Raw genomic sequence first — 19,754 nt, 5'->3', positions numbered from 1 at the left:
AACAAATATATAAAACAGGCATAACCAGTAAGAATTCTAACTGGCCAGGGGCAAACCAGTTTGCTACCGTTTTCCACCCAGTCAACCCAGTTAAGGGTTTGAACTGAGGTTTTCAACTTGCGTTGTTAATGGAAAGTACCGTAATAATTTTTCATGTGCAAGGTCAGGAGCATAAAGGCCTTTTGCTTCTACGTTTTGTTTTCCTTAATATGTAGAACTCGTCCAATTTTTAGTTATCTTGACCTCATGCTTGGTCAATAACACATACATGTATGTCATGACCTCAAGCTTGGTCAATAACACACTGTACATGCATATCATGACTTAATATTTTAGCTAACAGCGCTTCTCCGTTGGTACGATGTGCTGAAGACGCAAATTGTTGAGAAGCTGTTGCACAGCTTGTGCTGAGAACAAATTAAAGAGATTAAACTTGCAATTAGCGGCTTGTATGATGTAAGACCCAAACCTACACGTTAAAGAGCCCAATGGTATTTTTCAAATTGGTTTTTCGGCGAAAAAACTACTTCTAATGACTCTAATTTATCCCCGACACATCGCGCATTAATTTCATTGACGAAGTTTATATGACGGAAATATCAGTAAACGTTTTGCTTGCCCTCTCAAAAAGAGGTTGTACTAAAAAAAATTATAAACAACGTTCCTCTGCAAGAAGCTTTCCATTTCCATTAGGTGATTGCAAAATCACTTTATACACGTTCCACTGGCTTTTTATTCCACTGTCACTGCAAACGCTCACATTTTTTTGTATGAGACTCTTGTAAAATTAACCAACTGGATAAAAATATCTCTAGATATTGTTGCCAATTGCTCTGCTGATCCTCCAAAAGCTTTCCTCTAAAACTAAAAGGCTCCTTCTTCATTCCTGGTGCTTCTTTCCTTTTGTTCCATGCAAAAACAAGACAATTACAATGAGATAAGTTTCAGAAATAATCTTACGTCCAAACGAACGCAAGGACACTCAACATTGTTTGGCCTAAAGATGCATGGCGAAATTCTGAGTTATCTGCGGCTGTCCAAACGGGTCCGAGATTGTTCGCACCCACATTTTTGTTGCAGAGGACTTTGGGAAAGGGATCCATCCTTTTAGAGTTAGCAAATTATGTCAAAATTATTTCCTAGGAGCTGAAACAGAAAATGACATTTTGCTACGTGCTTTCTGACTTATACTAAACCACGGCACTTTTGAAGTTTGCTTATGTGGAAGAAATTTAAAATGGCGCTTGGTCTTTTAAAACGAAATCTTTCACCAGTTCCAAACAAAACAAAAAAGACCAAACCAAACAAGAAAAACGACAAAACAAACCGAACCAACATTCACCAAGTGGTTATAGGTGTATAGACCCGTAGCTGATTAGCATACAAGTAAAGTTTTAAATAGCAATACAGACACGGTGTTAACTGGAAATACTCTAAAAAAACTAGCATACCAAAAACATGTAATTCTTCTTGTTCAACGGGCTGCCTTCTTCCTCTGGGTATTCGTTCCCTTTCAGATTGTTCATCGCCATCTTGACGGTTTCCATTTAACTTCGAGATGGTTAAGTTTCTACTCAATCTTTCTGTCACATACAGAAAGAGAATTTGAAGAGCACAGACTGCAACAGTGCACACAATTATCAAGAGACAGACGTCCATGATGGAGTGCATTTTCTTGCGAAACGCGCGTGTTCTGCACTGGGAACTTGTAAATATGCAACTGGTATCTGCATGTGATCGTTTGCACGTGTATCTGCACGTGATCCTCCTATCAACCCATGCGGCCCTTTTTTTATAGTTTGGTGGGGGAAGGAAAAGCTTAAGAAAAAGGAAATAGTTATCATTGTTAAACTACCGCCAAAATCGTGAAAAAAGGAATTCCGTAGAATTTTATGTCCTCAAGTCAGGGGGCTGGCTCTCTCCAAAAATAACTTTTCGTGAATGTCCGGTCTCTGCCATACGAGTTTGCTTGGTGGCCCGGCTTTTCTTATCCTTAACACGGTTTATTTAAACACACACAACAAGCGTCAGATAAGTGCGCTCTGGCACTGCTCTTGAGGGAGTATTGAAAATATCTCTACAACAAGATATCCTTGTACAGGGTCCAAATTAGGAGACCTGCGCGACACAGTCCCCAAAACGTACCATAGTTAATTCCCTCCCCCCTCCCGGCATAAAATTAATGCTAGGCAACCCTTAATTTATCGGCCCCTTGTAAGGTGATCTTTTGAGGGATTAGTTCTTGTACTATTAGAAGTATGATAATATAATAACATTTCCTGATGTTATCACGTTTTTGGTTTGTACTACATGTTTATCGACCACCATGACTCTAGTTTGTTTGTGTTCCTATTTCAGTCCACGTGATATCACTACCGCGGAGTATGGGTTTCTTTCAGCTTTCACACTATTTTTGGGAGTGTTCGAACGCATAATCAAAGAAAAATATTACTCAAAACAATAGTGCAGTGACGGTAAAGAAATGTACAAAAAAGCGTGATGCACGTGCAAGGTTGTTGTTTTGCTAATCTATTGCTCTTTTGCCCTTCTCGTTGCCGCCGTCGCCGTCGTCTTATTCCTATGTGACCGGTAGACGACGTTTTATGCGCCGCAGGTTTTAACCCGTTTTTTTTTAAAATTCCTCCAAATTAACCCGAGTATGACATCCAATGGTGGCCTGGTAGCCGGCGGGATCGTTACCGCGAGCAATGTTTTGTCCGGAGTGCTGCAAAGCTGTGCGGAGAATGGAGAGGAGACGCTTTGAAATTTTCTCGCGCATTTGACGCTGACGCTTCACGCGCCAAAACCGAAACTCCCACACGCCAAAAATAAATAAATAAATAAAAAATGATAATAATAATAATAATAATAATAATAATAATAATAATAATAATAATAATAATAATAATAATAATAACTCCGCTACTGATATATTCTCCATTTCATGTTGTTTAGTCTTCATCAGCATGCGCCAGTTTCCGTGATCTTGGAAACTAAGAACTTAATAGCTGGCCTTGAATACTAAAACTTCCGCTTCAGTTTAATAGAAGTGTCGGTTAATTTTATACAGTAAACACGATAGAGACAAAAATGCAGTTCAAACGCACGGAAGGGGGGGTGGGGGGGAGGGGGAGATTGTGTAGACTGTTGGCTGCTGTTCAGTCGATTTGCCCCGATATTTGCATCCATGAACTTACTAAGGGTTTCAGTGGTAAGCACACCTGTTTGTTTATTGTTAATTTGGAAAATTTGACTTTGGCCACTCATGTCTAGGAGTGAATTAGAAAAGGTTAACATTTGGGAGTACCATAGGCTCGATTTCCACCGTCTCCCGGGTCCGGTCTTTGATCTTCCCCGAAGAGAGACGGCTGGACGCGTGACCCGTTGACCTTGTCTGTGACGTAATTGGAAAATTGATAATTTACGCGTCTCCGATATCACTGGAAGTGAAACCGGTCTCCAATTTTCTTATTTATTTGGCTCAAAATTACATCAAACGTTCCCTTACCCACCCAAATGACTTTCGAAATAGTTTTTTCGGTACATTTCCTTACATTTTGAAAAAGATTCTTCGCTACATTTCTGTACAGGGCGACATGTAGTTAATTTTCTTTGATCTTCGAATATTGGTACGTCTTCGGTGGGTCCGAACTGACTGATTCTTGGAAGCGGAGCAAATTAAATGAAAAAGTTTCTGATTTACCAGACAAAATTTCCAGCGTATTGAATGTTCCTCAGTCAAATATAAACATGGACGGTTACATCTGTAACGAACGCAGTTATCGAGACCTAAAGCGCCTTGAAAAGATCCTTGAAGATGCAAAATCTCTCCAACCACAATCATTCACAACAAACAATCGCACAAAACGTTGTGTTCCTTCGGACTCTAGAATTTTGCCCATGTCTCCGCGCCGTCGAAATCGCCTCGCCATGCGATGGATCAAGGAAGCAGGGAAGGAAGGACTTTCTGTTTTGATGTGATAATTTCTGCGACAATCTTTGCCAGACGAAAATCTGCAGGCGGTAACATGATTGGCTTAAACCAACAAAGGAAATCGCACGCGTCCAGCCGCTCTTTCGGGGGATGAGTGTGCTCATTTTCCCGAACAGCGGCTGGTAATCGAGCCTAGGAGCACCACGGGCTTAACACAAGTGCTGCATCGCTTACCCAGTATGCAGTTGCTTGTCTTTCAACTTGCTGTTATCGTGACCCACAGTGAATGTAAGCTGAGCTTGACCAGCATTTCCGCCACATGTGACATTACAATCAGAGTATTAAACACAGGTCACAAAACATGAGATTTAGGTGACTGAAAATTACGAATTCAGTGGTAATGAAATAAAATTTATGAACGCCATTGTACGCTTATCCGCCGTGTTTACATGATTATACGCTACAAGGTGCATGCAATGAAACTTTGAGGCTTTTTTAGCGGGATAATGTACTCTTTTTCAGGTCAAGATTAAGGAAGTTCTAAAGTGACAGATACAATAATCTAACGGGGTATGAAAAATGCATAGAAAAGCGCCCATTAAGTTTCAGTCATCACAACTGGAAATTAAAAACTGAGTATAGACTTGCTGACAAGTCGCGAAAACGGCCGATGACCCTACCAAAACGACCTTTTTGAAACTCCAGAGTTTTTTGGATGCCTCCGTTGTTACTGTGCAGCCTCTCTTGTTTGAGCTACCATTTTTTTACTTTTTAACAGAAGGCTCGCGTACGACAGAGTGAAGAAAAAATGCAAAGAAATTGGTTTGGAGAAGCCAAGGGAATTTTTTCAGGATTCATCAACACTGTTACTCTGTATTTGTTTCACTTTTTTCCTTGAATGTAGTAGCGATTTCTGGATTTCCCGTGACTGGTAATTGAGCCTACTGTTAGTGGCACGCTATAACGACGGTAAATAGAACGTACTGTATATGAACCTAGCTATTTTCAACGGTTAGCTTATTCTTATTAGGTCATGATCAATGCAAGGGGTTGCACATATCCCAGGCCTCGTAGAGGAGGTCTTATTTATAAAAAGAAGAAGTAATAATCCCCACACGATGATTAATTGTCATTTACTTGATGACTATAACTGCCGATACTGATTAGGTTCCAACCAAGTTTTCACATTCTTATATTTGTTATAGATTACTCACCTGTTCTCAGGCCCTTTGGAGGGCTGCCGCAGCAACTTGCTACATGAAAATGGCAAAGGGTTACGAGTGTTGCTGCTTACTCTTGTTGGATTGAAGGTAGGCCTAATGCTCGTCATCAGTCCAGGAGTTGAAACGTTCGTGAATATGGCTGGCTGCCCATTCTTCAGGTGTGGGGAAAATATTAAGGCCGGAAAAATGCGCGGAAAATCGCGTGCAAGGAAAGTCAGTGTGCCGTGTGCCTCATAACTCCACGTACACACTCTAAAACAAGGCGAGTATCCCAGGCCTAGTAGCATTGATCGCCCATTAGGCCATCCCCATAAAATGTTTCGTTTCCCATCGCCCGACCGACCCATTTTTTTGGAAAAGTAAAAAAAAAAAAAATTCCAGAATCACTTGTAAAGAAGCAAGTACTTTAATTTACAAGCACACGACCTTGTCTTATTAACACCAATTGTCTTAAATTATCATCGATACTTCGTTTTTGTAGCCTTTTTAGACATTTGATAGTCCTGTTAATATACATCTTTTACCATCTGATTATATCTTGCAGACTAAACGTGAGATTTAATATGCAATCATGTGTTCATTCTTTTTTGTTTTTGCCCGACCGACCCACCCACCTTCACGAGAGGGAGGGCGATGGGAAATGAAACATTTTATGGGGATGGCCTGAATAAACCACAAACACTGCATGATAGTTCAGTAAACTTATTAAATAAAGGCTTCGTCTTGCAAACTGTGAAAAAAGAAATACTATAATAATTCAAATCCAGGCTAATAAATTCGCTGTCTTGAATCTCGATAGTTTGAGAATTAACTCGTGGTGACATGGAGTTAAGATTGAAAATGAAAAACACCAGTTAACTGCTTCTCTGAATGAGAAGAAAGTTTTATTGAAGAGTACATATCGAGAACAACAAAACCTAAGCTCAATCTGTGTTAAAGGCATAAAACGATATTTACGAACCAGATTTTGAAAAAAATAATATCACATTGATAATGAGAAAATTAACAATCCATAAAGAATTATTTAAAACAGGCCAAACAGGGTTTGTCAAAAGTTGTACAGTTGTAAATACCATACTGCAGTTCCACAACTTGGACTGGGATTTAGAGTCAAGGGGAGAGGTGATAGTTATGTTACCTTTGCAAAACATCTATTTAATCTCTCGCCCCATGTCAGGAAATGGCTGAGACAGTCCTGGATTCTGGATTCTGGATTTTGGATCCCACCCCGTGGATTCTAGTCCAGGTATTGGATTCTGGATGTTTTGTCAGTGGAACTGGGATTCCGAATTCCAATCGTTAGTTGGACCCCTGGATTTCTTGAGCCGTATTCCAAATTCCAAAGTCAAGGATTCCAAATTTCACAGCAAAAATTTGCAAGATTCAGGATTCTAAAAGGAAAAATTTCGCGGGTTCCGGGATCCGCATTCCCCTAGATGTGGCGAAACCTCCATTCCCCCGCTCCCCCGCCCACCAAGTAAAAACAGATGGTTTCTAGGGAACTGCCCACCTACCCCTTTGCCGTAAGTGAGAAGTAAGTGCTAATGTTGGCTTAGGGGAGGGGTAGGTGGGCAGTTTCCCAGGAACGTATAATGATCTGGGGTCTTCTGAGAGAAATTATTTTGGTTTTCGTTCACACTTTGTATAATTTATTTGATTTGCCTCTTATAATCATATTTCTGTAACTACAAAGTGCTTCTTTTGTTTGAATGAAGTTAATGAATTTATGCTATATGTAAAAACAGATGAAAGATTTGTCGTTGTTAAGTAAACGAACAAGCTAGCAAGCTTCTTTTTGTTTTTCCGAATTGACATGTTTGGACCAGAAATTTTGTAAGTAATCTCTATCTGAGATTCAGAAACCTATAGAAGAGATATGATTAAATAACTAACTGAGCAAGAATTTAATTACTAGTTGAGCCTAAACTGTGTCTAGTATTGCAGAAATAAAGAGTAAATTCCCATCAGAATTGTAAAGAATGCTTTATGTGTATAATAAGCTTTAGCAACTAATTACTTTAATTAATTAAAACCGGGCACCTGTTTATATCTGAGCGCAATGAAGACAATAGTCGTAGAGTGCACTTCTATAATTTGTGTGATAAGCTTATGCCGACAAATTAGTCTAATCGTCCAAAATCTTGAGTTTGGGGCAGGATTTCTCAGTTGGACGAGCAATAATAACAGCACCGTTCTAAAAGGAAAAAATGTCGAGATATCCGCATCGGATTTTGGCGGAAAAACATAAGAGGGTACAAACGCAAAACAGCATAGAGGATAAATTTCTGAAACAGAAATTGGAGTCTTTCTCGAGAGAAAAGCTTTATATTGACAGAGAACTACGACGGATTTCCTTCGCTAGAACAAGTTTGTTGGAGAGCCTTGATAGGTTTAACACAATTCCTAAATCAACACACAAGCGCTCGAGTCTACCTTGCTTAATTGACGGACAGGGAAAAGAAGCTAATCCAAGACCGATAAGCTCATTAAGGAGACATACTATTCCTTCATTCCTGGAAGGCGTGCGCGCTGTAGCAGAGTGTAAGCAATCTCTAAAGCCACGGGGAAGAGAAGACACTTCACTTCAAAGTCGTAAAGGATCCAAGCCTACACTGAGCGCAAACGGTCAAAAAGCAAATTTCGTGCAAGGACTTACTCTTAAAAGTCAACATAAAGATCATGATACTCGTGGCGCAAGTCCAAACAAAATCTCCTTTACAGGACAACCGTATGAAAACAAGTTAAAACACGAAAAAACGCAAATTTCACAACAGGGCAGTGAGGAAGAGGAAAAGAAGAGGGACCGGCTACAACTTCCTGTATTAGCTGACAGTCCCGCTAAACCCCAGCTAATTACCCCAAAGTTCGGTTCAGTAAGACAGCAACACCCGCGGGACGGGATGCTTGCTACAAATCTGAAAAGCAAGTTCCGTCAGATAGGATCCGTTGTTATGGCCACCGCTATTTTACGGGTTGCAAATGAAAAGAAAGCGAAAAAACCAAATTGAGAGAGAGCAAAAACTCGTACGGGGTTTCTGTTTAAAAATGAAAGCGGAAATTGAGACTGGATAACTGTAGGGTTTTTTAGGAATAATACCAAAGAAAAGGAAGAAGGAAAAAAATCGATTTTTGACTTAGTTTTGCACCGAGTTTTACACAAAATCAACTTCATCATATCAAGGAGATTTGTGCAGGAACGTGTCCTGTTTAACATTCATTTACAAAAGATTGAATCAAAGCAAAATATAGGGTGTCAATATTTGCGATTCGGCTCACATCTTTCGGAGCTCGGCTCTGACAGATCGACATGTGTACGCACAAAGCTAACAGTACTTCAAAAAGATATTACCAGTAGGCCGTTCCCGCAATCCTGTGAACAAAAGAGAGTTTAAGCTTCACGTATACGGCAAACGGTAAACGTCAGCTTCAAGTTGAGAATCTCAAAATAGAAAATGACCAGTAAAAACTGTTCAAAACAATTTTTACGAATAAAAAATTGCGTGAAACTACTGACTTTTGTGTAGAAATAATGAACAGTAAACGACAAGTAAATGAGAAACTTGATCACGTGGTACAAATTCGCGTTTGCCGCTTGACGTAACGTGAAGCTTAACCTCTCTAAAGACAGCGACGCACTACAGGCTTGGGATGACAAAATACCGTTGATTAGTAAAATTATTCTCCCAAGCCTGCACTTCTATCTTGTAATTGTGTTTGCTCACTGGAGTGGACTGCCGAAGTTTTCTAAAAATAAAGGTGGATAGCGCTATCTGACTGGAGGATAAATTAGGGTTTTCGTAATACAGCTGAACCTCTCTACAACAGTCACATTGGCCATTGTGAGAGGTGGCCATTGTAGAGAGGTTTAAGCAAGAGTCAATGTAGGGACTGTCCGCCAGAAAAGTGGCCGTTAGTGGAGCTAAGCTCGACTTCACTTTTCCATTGGATAGTGGTGGGTAGCGCCATCCGAACCGTTGAACAACCGAGGTCTCGCGTGTTAATTGAAAAGTTTTCTCTTCTATTTATATATTCTTCCAGCTTCGAACTATAGAACAAGGTTCTCAATTTGGAGCTGAAATTTCGTAGAGTGCACTCCGCTAGGAACACCTGAAGGAACACAGGCCACAAGAATAGGTGTCTTTCTAAAAGAGGGTCAAAGAAAATGGCTGTGAAAAACAACAGCGACTAACTCTTGAGTGTCCGCTTCAGGGAGGTCTCCTTTGAAAAAGACAGAGAACTAAGATTGATAGATTATGCTTTGTGAATTTACAAGTTATGTTAATTAACAGACCGCGTGAGGCCATGTACTTATGCTCCAAAGAAAAAACAAATGAACATTCAAACAATACGTAGTTTACTGTTTGGTTTTAATTTGTACAATATACACAACAATACAAAACTTCAAAGGAAAACTATTGAACACTAGTTTTCTGGGTTCTGGGGTGCTGTTTATTATGCTGTTCAACGAGGTTCTAACTTTTGAGTCTGTGAATGAAATCCTGAAGTGTACCTGTTTAAATGAAACTGAGCTGCTTTGCTGTATGTTAAAGCAGTGGGCTTTTCCGCTGTTCAAGGCAGTATTTTAGCTATGTAGTATGTACACAAACTGATACCGAACAGAGTTTTACAATACTTTGGCATCACAGAAAAATACGGACGTTGCTGAGTGGGTAGCTGTTATACGAATTGAGCTGAAAAAAGAGAATTTTTAACGGAGAGCTGAGATTTGAGAGACAGAGTAGCAAGAACTTAACGCTCGATAAAAAGATGGTCAACTATTGAACTTTTTCCAGTAATGTTTTTCGCTTGCGATTACTTACAGTCGTGTTGAGGTCTTCTTGTAATGTTTCATGTGTGATTTCTCTGAAATCAAAGAAAACGAAAAATCATTAGACATGCCAAAGAGGCAAGTTTATTTAAGCCGTCGACTCTCCTGTGAATCTTTACCAAACAGCTGAAATAGTTTTTTTCAGGGAGAGAAATTTCGACGCAGAAATTTTAAGTGTTCAAGAAAAAATATACTCCCAAAAATTAAGCGATGCACGTAATTTCATTTACAGGCAGAGTAGGACTCTGGACCTTCTCTTTGCCGCTTCGCCTCCAGACACTCTCTTTTTTCCTTGGACCTGCCTCTCTCCCAGGCCCCACTCCTTGCTTTTACCTGTCGTGCATGGTATCATAGGTATCATTGCATGCATTGTTTTTCATCTTCCCATGACACCCTACTTTCTTTGTCTACTGCAGGAGAGTGGAGCCTGGGGACGACACAGTTATTTCCGTCACTTCTCGGCAGGATTAGCTCAGTCGGTAGAGCGCTGGACAGCAGAGCGGGAAGTCACGGGTTCGATTCCCGGGCAGGACCAATACCCATGGCCTTAAAATAACTGAGTACAGTGATGCAGCTGTTTAAGGGTTCATGTTTTAGTTTGGGTGCTGCTGCAAGACATTTCTGACCTTATTTGGCTATCGTGAATGGTACAACACACTTATTTCAAAATTCATGAGTTCTGTTTCACCTGCTTCAAGTTAGAGTATATTTCAAAGTTCTTCAAATAAAAAGATAATTATTGATATTTAGATATGAACTTAAATTCAGAAGTATACGGCCTATAAATTGTGGTTTTAGAAGTTTGAAAGGCATTTTAGTATGTTTTGAAACCTTTACCTAGTATATAAAGTAAGTCCTGTGGACAGGTCTGAATTTTTTGGGTTAGTATCTTAAGAACAGTAGTTCAGGTCTCAGGTTCATTTGTCCATGGGAATTTTGCGGAAAAATGCGTTTTGAAGCTAGTCAAGCCGTTTTCTAGTCATTGCCTAGCTATAAAGAGCCAAAACTTACCACAAAGCTATTGGCAGGTCATACATTTCACGGCTTTCTGATCCACATTCTAAATATCAGCTTGCGAAGTTCGGACATGTGCAGAAATCAAAATTTCGAGTTTTTGGGTTTAAAAGTGAGACAGCAGTCTTGACTTTTTCTTTTTGCTTTCTTTTCTCCCCTTTTCTTTCGCTTTCATTGCCTCCTTTTTTTTTCTTTTGCTGGGCATTTAGTAGGCTTCATTTTGGTTGGGAGAAGTTTTTGGGAGAGCTTTATGATCTTAGGATTAGATGAAAGGAAAGTAAGTGGGTAGTGTAACAAGATTTTCTTGGAAAATTTTTAGGTCAATGTGACATGTCTCTTTTTTTCGTTTTTCTCCGGTCTCCTTGACTGTCTCATGCTCATTCTAGTATGGTTTGAAAGATCTCTTCACCCTGCCCAAGGCAGCGGGTAAAGTTGTCCTTGGCATTTAAAACTGATGACGTCACAAGCGGTAGAAGGGAGCTGGATCTGCAAGGGCAGTTACGGGCGGTTGAGGGGCAAATGGGTTAAAAGACAGTCCAAATCCAAGCCCTAAGAAGTACCTCTCTAAGGGGCTTTCTTACAGCATGTTCATCAAAGTCTGTGGTTGCCATCAGCCCATTAAAAAATTTATCAATGGAAAATATAGTCTCCTTTGCAGTCATTTTATTTGTTGTCACGCAACCTTCCTTCCTGTGGAGCATTGCGTGATGACTCTAAAAACACCTGCAGAGGATACTATGGATAACATTACTTTAAATATAATGTACTTTTTTTCTTTTACCAGGCAAACGCTTTGGTGAACAGCCTTATTGGAGAAAGCCGAATTTCAACGTTAGGTCTGCTAGTTGTAGACGAGGTAATTAACAAGGCTAGCATATAATTTACCCACAGTAATAATTATGAATCATGAAACCTTATGGAAATATATCACGGTGACCTAACCTGAACCAGTTCCTCTGAGGCTCCTTATGACAACATTCAGCAAATAAGTTTATGCTCAACTGGACTTGAGGGAACGCTACAATGCTACAACTATCACTAGTTTTAAGCTTTCTTTGACCTTTAGTGTGCAATCTTAAGTGAGTAAACAAAGTGGTTTTTCAAAGTGGCTATTGTATTGTGTTGTACAAAAATTAATGTATGCCAGAAACCCATAGCCTGTTTTACAGATTTTGGGAAGCTTAGATCCTCTCCACATTTGAGGGCACTACATTTAAAAGGGTTTCTTTGATTTTAAACCCTCACTCTGGCCAGTAGCTTGATTTGAATTTTTTTGGCAGTGCCTAAAAGTTCAACTCCTCAGCCCCACTTGATTATTTATTTGCCATCTTCTTGCTTGACAAGCCAAAAGACTTTGTCTACAAAGGGTGTGGAGACCCTTAGTGTCTTATGCAGATAATAGCTTGTAGCGCATGACCTCCCCTGTGAGTGGCCAAAAGAACTTCTGTGTAGAAGGTTAGGAATCTGCAGCCTGCTGGCTGTAGGGACAAATAAGATAATTCTGGCTGTTGTTAATGATAACAACTAGTAGCATATCCAGTGGGTCGGCTCTGCGGGTGCACACCCTTCAAACAAAACTAGGACTCATTAGAGCAGGGATTTTTGTTTATAAGCCGTGCTTAACTATTGTTCAGCTGAAATTTTCACAATAACATTCATTTGAAAGCATGAAAATAAAACTTGTTTAGCATGCACTTTGCCTTTCAACCATCTCATAACAAGATTGTTCAAATTTGTAACTTTGAAGAAAGCGAGAAACTATTACATGTAACACACCTTCATCACCCTGAGTGCAGAAGATTGGAACCCTACCCTCCCCCACTCCCCATCCCCATAGGAAAAATCCATCAACTGTATCTCTTTTATGAGTAATGCAATTTTGCTTGGTAAAGGATATTGGGAAAAATGTATCAACAATGCTGTTGTCCCAGGTGCAAAGAAAGTCAGTTTTACAACCTGCCATTCGGGCAAGCTGTAGCTAGCATGTACTAGCCTACAAGTCATTTTAACTAGGCCCAAAACCTTTTTTTATTTGCAGCATTGATTACAATCCTTTTGTAATTTGAATTTCCCCAAAAAACAGCACTTGCCCGTCGGGCAAGTTAAGAACAAAAATCATTAGCTCGATAGCAAAATCCACTAGCCCCGGGCTATCGGACATGACTTTCTTTGCACGCTGTGGCCCATTTTTGTTTCTCTGTCAAAATTGGTTACTTAAGTTTTTTTGTGGTCTAAAATCCTTTTAACATCTCTTGTACTGCACCAATTTAGCTGCACATGTTAGGTGAAGCAGGAAGAGGAGCTACGTTAGAGATGTGTTTAGCCAAGGTCCTTTTTTGCTTCTTGTAAGTACAGACTTTTCTGCCTCAAAGCAGTTTGAGTTCAGAATGTTAAAATATAAAATATGGTACAGTAGAACCTTGATTTAACGAAGGACCATGGGCGCTGAAAATTTGTTCGCTATATTGAGGTTTCATTATAATTATTCAGGTTCTTTTTCATACATTTTACTATTACTTGGGTAAAGAAAATTGTTCATTATACTGAGGACTTTGTTACATGGAGGTTCGTTATTTTGAGGTTCCACTGTATGTAATGTTCTAGTATATACACACTCAGTGATCTTGGTAATTCAAGCAATCTGATTGGTTAGCTATCTCGGACTGTGACGTTATATTCACGGCGCTAGGCAGTGAATATAAAGCAGAACAAAATCGCTGTCATGAACTGGGTGTTTTGCCAAAGTTTCATAGTGAAGCCTTTTTGAAAATACACGAATATCCAAGTGCTGATGACTTTGAAGGCAAGAAAAGACTTCATGGTACATAAACAGCATGGTTTATGGTGAAGTGGTTTACTGTAGCTATTCATCTCAGGCTCAGTTAATATTGTCGAATAATCCAATTAATTATTCAAAAATATTAACTTCGCCTTCGGCGAATAAGTGTTAAATCTACACAGCCATGAAAGTCTTGTTTTTATTTATTTCTTCATTTTATAGCCACTACTCAGATTATTGGTATGAGTGCAACTCTGAGTAACATTGCAGACTTGAAGGAGTTTTTAAAGGCTGAGGTGTATTCAAATGATTTCAGGCCGGTATGACATTTAGTTATGACATTTTTTGAACTGTCCAAAGACTGAGGGAGCTTTCCATTTGTCAGAACTGACCGGCCAGGACATTCCCTTCATAATGAGAATTTTAGTTTTAATGAAAGCTCTCCAGTCAGATCAGTCAAATGCTAAATAGTATGCACGAACGAAATCGTTTTTCATCAAAAACTCTTGGAAAAAGCCTCTTCCATTTTCAAAATGAGTGGTGCAGCCATGGTCTGGCTTTTGGAAAGCGCCCTGAGTAGAAAGTACAGGAGAAACACAAGAGACTTAAGGGTGATGACTTATGACTTAAGGGTAAACATTACAGAAGAATAAAATTGTCAACAAAGACAACTTTCGTATTAATTTATTATTCTCTTCCTATAATTATTTTAAAAAAATGACCACTTGACTAAATTTCCCACTTGAGAAAATGTTCTGTTTTTGTGATTTATTCATATTAAAGACAGTTCATTAACGACAGTTAAAAGGAATGCACTGTGTTCTTAGCTAGGTACAGTATGTGAATGGGTACAATTTATCAATAGAAAGAATAAGAAAGGGGCTACTTTTTCTGTCAAAAATGGTATATAGACTGGTAAGGGGTTGGACCTTGGGGTGGAACCTGCCCCCTTAAAACTTTGATGAAAAACCTTCCTGGTAACAATTTTGGTAGTCCACAAGCATTTTAGCATTTATTTTCCTTTAGTTTACATCCTTCAATGTTTCATTAATTTTTCACTAGGAAATTATCCGGTCCAGTTGTCATGATAACACCTCTATATATTCGCAGCTTTGTTAAAGCATTTATTTGTATTTTAATGGTTGGTTTTTACCACTTTCATTCAGGTGGAGTTGAAAGAGTTTGTGAAGGTGGGGTGTGATATTTATAAAGTTCCAAAAGCTTCGGAAGATGAAGAAGATAATGGCAAACCATTTAGAAGAATTAGTAATAAACAGGTAAACAATGGTATTTGCATGTAGAGAATTAATAAGAGGCTATAATAAGTTTTTATTTATCCTGTTTTTGCTTTCAGCATGCCATGTTGAACTAAATTTTTTGCAGAAATTCAATTTTGAGGATTGGAATTTTTTGTATTCTGCAAAAACTTATTTTGCAGTTGTGTAAGAATATTTTTTTTGTCTCTGAGGATTTATTTTTGCAAATTTCATCATCATTATCATCATCCTTTGGCCTCCGGAGTGCAGTCGGGACATTCGTAGAGATCTACATAACATACATACAAACATACTTTGGTTAAGGATTAACACAGCCATAGGCTAATGCGGACAAATGTTAACTAATTATTTACAGCGAAAATAAAATAATAGATTCATAAAATACATGTGAAAGTACACGTGCACAATTCCAATCAGTTAATTTTAAGTAAAAATTCAGATGGGTACTGTAATTCTAAGAATATAATATAATTATAAAATCGTCACTTTTCTTCACTTTCATAGTGGTCTTAAATGAAAATTCATAAACATCTTTAGAAAACCTACATAATATCTGTTGAAAATGGCCCTTCTTAGTTGTTTCACTAGTTTCACTACCTACTGGATGCCAGAGGATGAGAGATGAATCTCTTTATCTGCCCGATAGCAGTGACCAGCAAACTGGATTTTTGCTTTTGATAAGGACTCGGCCTTGCCTCTACTGCTTGTAAACACAAATGAAGAGCTTTTTCGGCAGGCTAATTTCTGAGACATTGCTTGTTCTACAGGGCCAAAACAAGGAGCTATTACTTCGTGATCCTGATCAGTTACTAACCCTTGTGTTGGAAGTTATTCCTCGGCATTCATGTCTGGTGTTTTGTTCTACTAAGAAGAACTGCCAAAGTGTGGCCTTACTGCTGGTAAAATTTATGCCTAGGTAAAATGGATATAATTTTGCTGCCTCAAGAGATTCTATTAAAAAAATGTCAATTCTTAAGCGTTATTAGATAGATATACAATTGTGGAGAAAGCATTTGACAGGGCTAACTTTGTAAGCCTGAAAATATCCGTATCCAACTCTGCATATACAGGTATTTTTGTATACTCCTTTCTAATCCATTTTTGCATCCCATCCCGTCGGACGTAGAGAATTCCTCTGAAGCTGGACTTCTAATAGCCTGTTCCAGGCGTCTAAGTAGTGGAGTTGCAGCCCGAAGTCAATCAGAGAGCAGGGAAAAATAAGGAGAAGAAAAGGGGAGAGGGGGAGAGAGGAGGATGGTCGGGGGTGGCGGGGGGGAGGGAAAGAAAAAATATTTTTCTCGCTTCCTCTCAAATCGTCAACGAAAGTAGATTTAATACTCATTCAAAATGTCCCCCCGGAACTGATAGTGCTGGATCACGACGATCTTACGGAAAAATAAGGGACTGTGAATAGTCAATGTTGTCCTTGTGTTAACCTTTTAGGGTCGCTTATTTAAACGAAGTTTAACTTAGACCGCTGTTTAAGACAATCTGTGGACCACTAGATCTGCTTGTGAATGCATGGGTTATTCAAAGTAGAAACTTGGACAGAAACGGTAAATGAACAGATGTTTCCCTATGACAGTACGCTCCTTGTATACTGTTAGGATCACGGGCAAGCGGGGGGCACGGGAGATGAATAAAAAAAGAAAGAAAGAAGGCAAACGACATAATGAGCGAGAAAACTTGTGAAATAGTCTTGTGCTTTACTTTTTGTAGTAATAATGATAATTCCATTCTTTACCATGAGGGCCCAGTTGTTCGAAGGCCGATTAGAGCTTAACCCGGCTTTCTTTTTCTTGTGTTCAAAATCATTTTCTCGAATAATTTTAGACCTCTGTTATTTTTAGAGCTTCCAGTCATCAACTTGTAGACAAAAACAATTAAAGCTGAAATGCTTTTTAAGCTTTCAAATCTGAATTCAAATCTAACCCTGTGTTATCTTAACCCAGCTTTGAACAACTCCGCCCTGTAGGAAAAATATAGCACTAATGCTAGTGGGGTCGAGCAAATGCGTGAAACAAATACTCTAATTAAAAAATAACAGGGTTAAGAATTCCAGCTGACCGGAGCATGGCTCAGGAACTACCGTGAACAAATACAGCTAGCTGTCACGGCGGGACTAGTCTCCTAGTCAAATAATAGATAAATAATTATTTCCGACATCATGGTACTTTGTAGCTGCATGTTTCTACATTTTCAGGGAAATGTGCCAAGTAAAAGCGAAAGAGAGACATGACCTAATGAAAGCTCTTTACAATGAAGCGAGCGGCCTTTGTCCTGTTTTAAAACAGACTATACTATTCCATTTGGTGTAGCATACCATCACAGTGGACTGACCATGGATGAACGTAAACTCATTGAAGACGGTTACAGTCAGGGTGTGCTGTCTCTTCTCACGTGTACTTCTACGCTGGCAGCTGGGGTTAATTTACCAGCGAAGAGGTTTGATTTTGAAGTTTTGATCAAGTTTTTGTGTCGGTCCGTGGTTACAATACCCTGCTAGCAGAGTCGCTTCGATCTTTCCTAGATGAGTCGAACAGAAGATCGAAGGAGACTCTGGTCGGAGGGTATTGTTACAATCCTATAGCTTGACCATTGGAATGAAACCTGCTAATAAAATGTAATATTTCCCTGTGGTATTGATTTTTATGCTGTACAAGGTGTCGATTGTAACTTCTGTTTGGGGAGTGAAATCCTTAAGGATGACCATTTAAATGAAAGGCTTCTGTACGATGTTATCAGTTTTAACTTTTGAGTCTGTGGATGAAGTCTTGAAGTGTGACCACTTAAATGAAAGTTACTGAGCAGTATTTCCTGTGGTACTTCTACTACGCTGTACAAGGTGGTACTAATTCTATAAATTAGAAAGCCTTAATTGTGACCATTCAATCGAAAGATATTGAGTAGTATAGGAAATGATTCCTTCTGGCTCACTTTAACATTTTTTTCTGGCTCAACTAACAAAGTCGCTCCTCTTGTTCTCTCATTCACTCGTTTCTCTCGTTTCGCTCGTTTCACTCGCTTACTCGCTTACTCACTCATTCGCTCTCAAGTAGTCGCTCTTTTGTTCGAAGAGCCAGAAAAAAATGTTAAAGTGAGCCAGAAGTAATCATTTCCTATACTACACTGTAGTAAATTATTTACTATACTACACTGTAGTAAAATAAGACTATTCTATTAATATGATTATATTATTTTAAGCTTGACCATGGAATCCATTCTTTACAACCGTATGCATTTTTAAACATTGCACCTTCTTCATTTTGTGGATAACAATTTTTAAAGTCTAAACAGTTTTTCCAGATTTTACAGTTATTAGTTTTTTGACATTTTTTACATCTTTGATTGTGTTTATTTATGTGTTCTTCATCAAAAGTATAACTTTTTTTTGTAAGACTTTTATTGAGTTCTTCATAGTATATTATTTTATTTAGTGGAGTGTTGTCTAAAAATTTTTGTTTTTCAGTATCAATGTTGTATTTTTTGTAAACTTGTTTTCTTGTTAGTTTGGTATTCATTTGTATTATAGTTATTTTAATGTTTGAATCAGAAAAATAAAATTGATTTTTTAAAAAATATATACGCGTGTAGGAAAAATGTCTATCTCACACAAAGGCTTTTCAGATATTCACAGAGAAAATGTATTATATATAAAAAAAAATATAAAAAGAGATACTACTGATATATATAATTATGATAGTGATGATAGTTATGATTATATAAAAGATTATATTTATACTTTTATACGTCAACAAAAAAAAATAAAAAAAATGTTAAAAAATTTAAATTTGTCTGATATAAGAGATTTAGAATTACTCGATGATAATCAGGATAAACTAGTAAGAGATTTTTATTACAATTATGTTGTAGATCCAGATGTATTAAGATTAAGATTAATGAGTTTAAAATATGGTTATTAGAATACACAAAAAATAAAATTGATTTAAGAAAATAATTATAAAAAAAATATAATGGGTTTTAAATCAAAGAGTAATCAGTCAAATATTTGTAAAGGTTTTGAAGTTGGTGGATTAACATTTGATAGTCAAGATGATTATATATATTTTAAAAGTCTTGATGAAAAAATTAACCAAGTAGTTCAATCAGTAAAAGATGGTAGCATTGATTTAGAATCTTATTTTGATAATATTAAACAAATTAGTGTAAAAGAAAATTATCCTGATGCAAGAGAAGAATTTGATGGTTTGTTTAAAAATGCAATAGAATTATTAATTTATGATGATTCATCATTTGAAATTGAAAACAAAGTTGGTAATTATTTTTTTAGAAAGATTAGTGTAAAATATATTGGTTACGATTATGATAGATATATTTTTGATAATATTAATGATATTGTATAAGAAAAAATATTTTATTTTATAACTTTTTTTGTTATAAAATAGTTTAAATAATAAAATAAAATAAATAAAAATGTATTGTTATTGTAGAGATGAGTTTGATTGGTTGATGAAAATGTTAGAAAAAGGTGATTGTTTTATGGATTATGAACATCTAAATGAGTTTATTGATAATGACTTTTTACAATTACGTTATATGAAAAAAAGATTTGGTTATTTATTTTATGATAATTATAAATTTATAAAAAAAGTTGATGGACGTAATGCTATTTTTGTTAATAAACAACATGAATATGTTTGTCGAAAACCTGAAGAACCAACTTATCATGGAATTGATG

The 19,754-nt window shown here is 37.7% G+C and overlaps 1 pseudogene; it reads left to right on the top strand.

The window, feature by feature from the left end:
• LOC140929851 (helicase POLQ-like) overlaps window positions 1-19,754 on the top strand; it is an 85,624-nt pseudogene that overhangs the window by 28,162 nt on the left and 37,708 nt on the right.

The sequence above is a fragment of the Porites lutea genome, chromosome 3 (genome assembly GCF_958299795.1).
Source record: "Porites lutea chromosome 3, jaPorLute2.1, whole genome shotgun sequence".
Lineage (NCBI taxonomy): Eukaryota > Metazoa > Cnidaria > Anthozoa > Scleractinia > Poritidae > Porites > Porites lutea.
The sequence above is the reverse complement of the archived record's forward strand: the minus strand, read 5'-3'. Positions and strand labels throughout refer to the sequence as shown.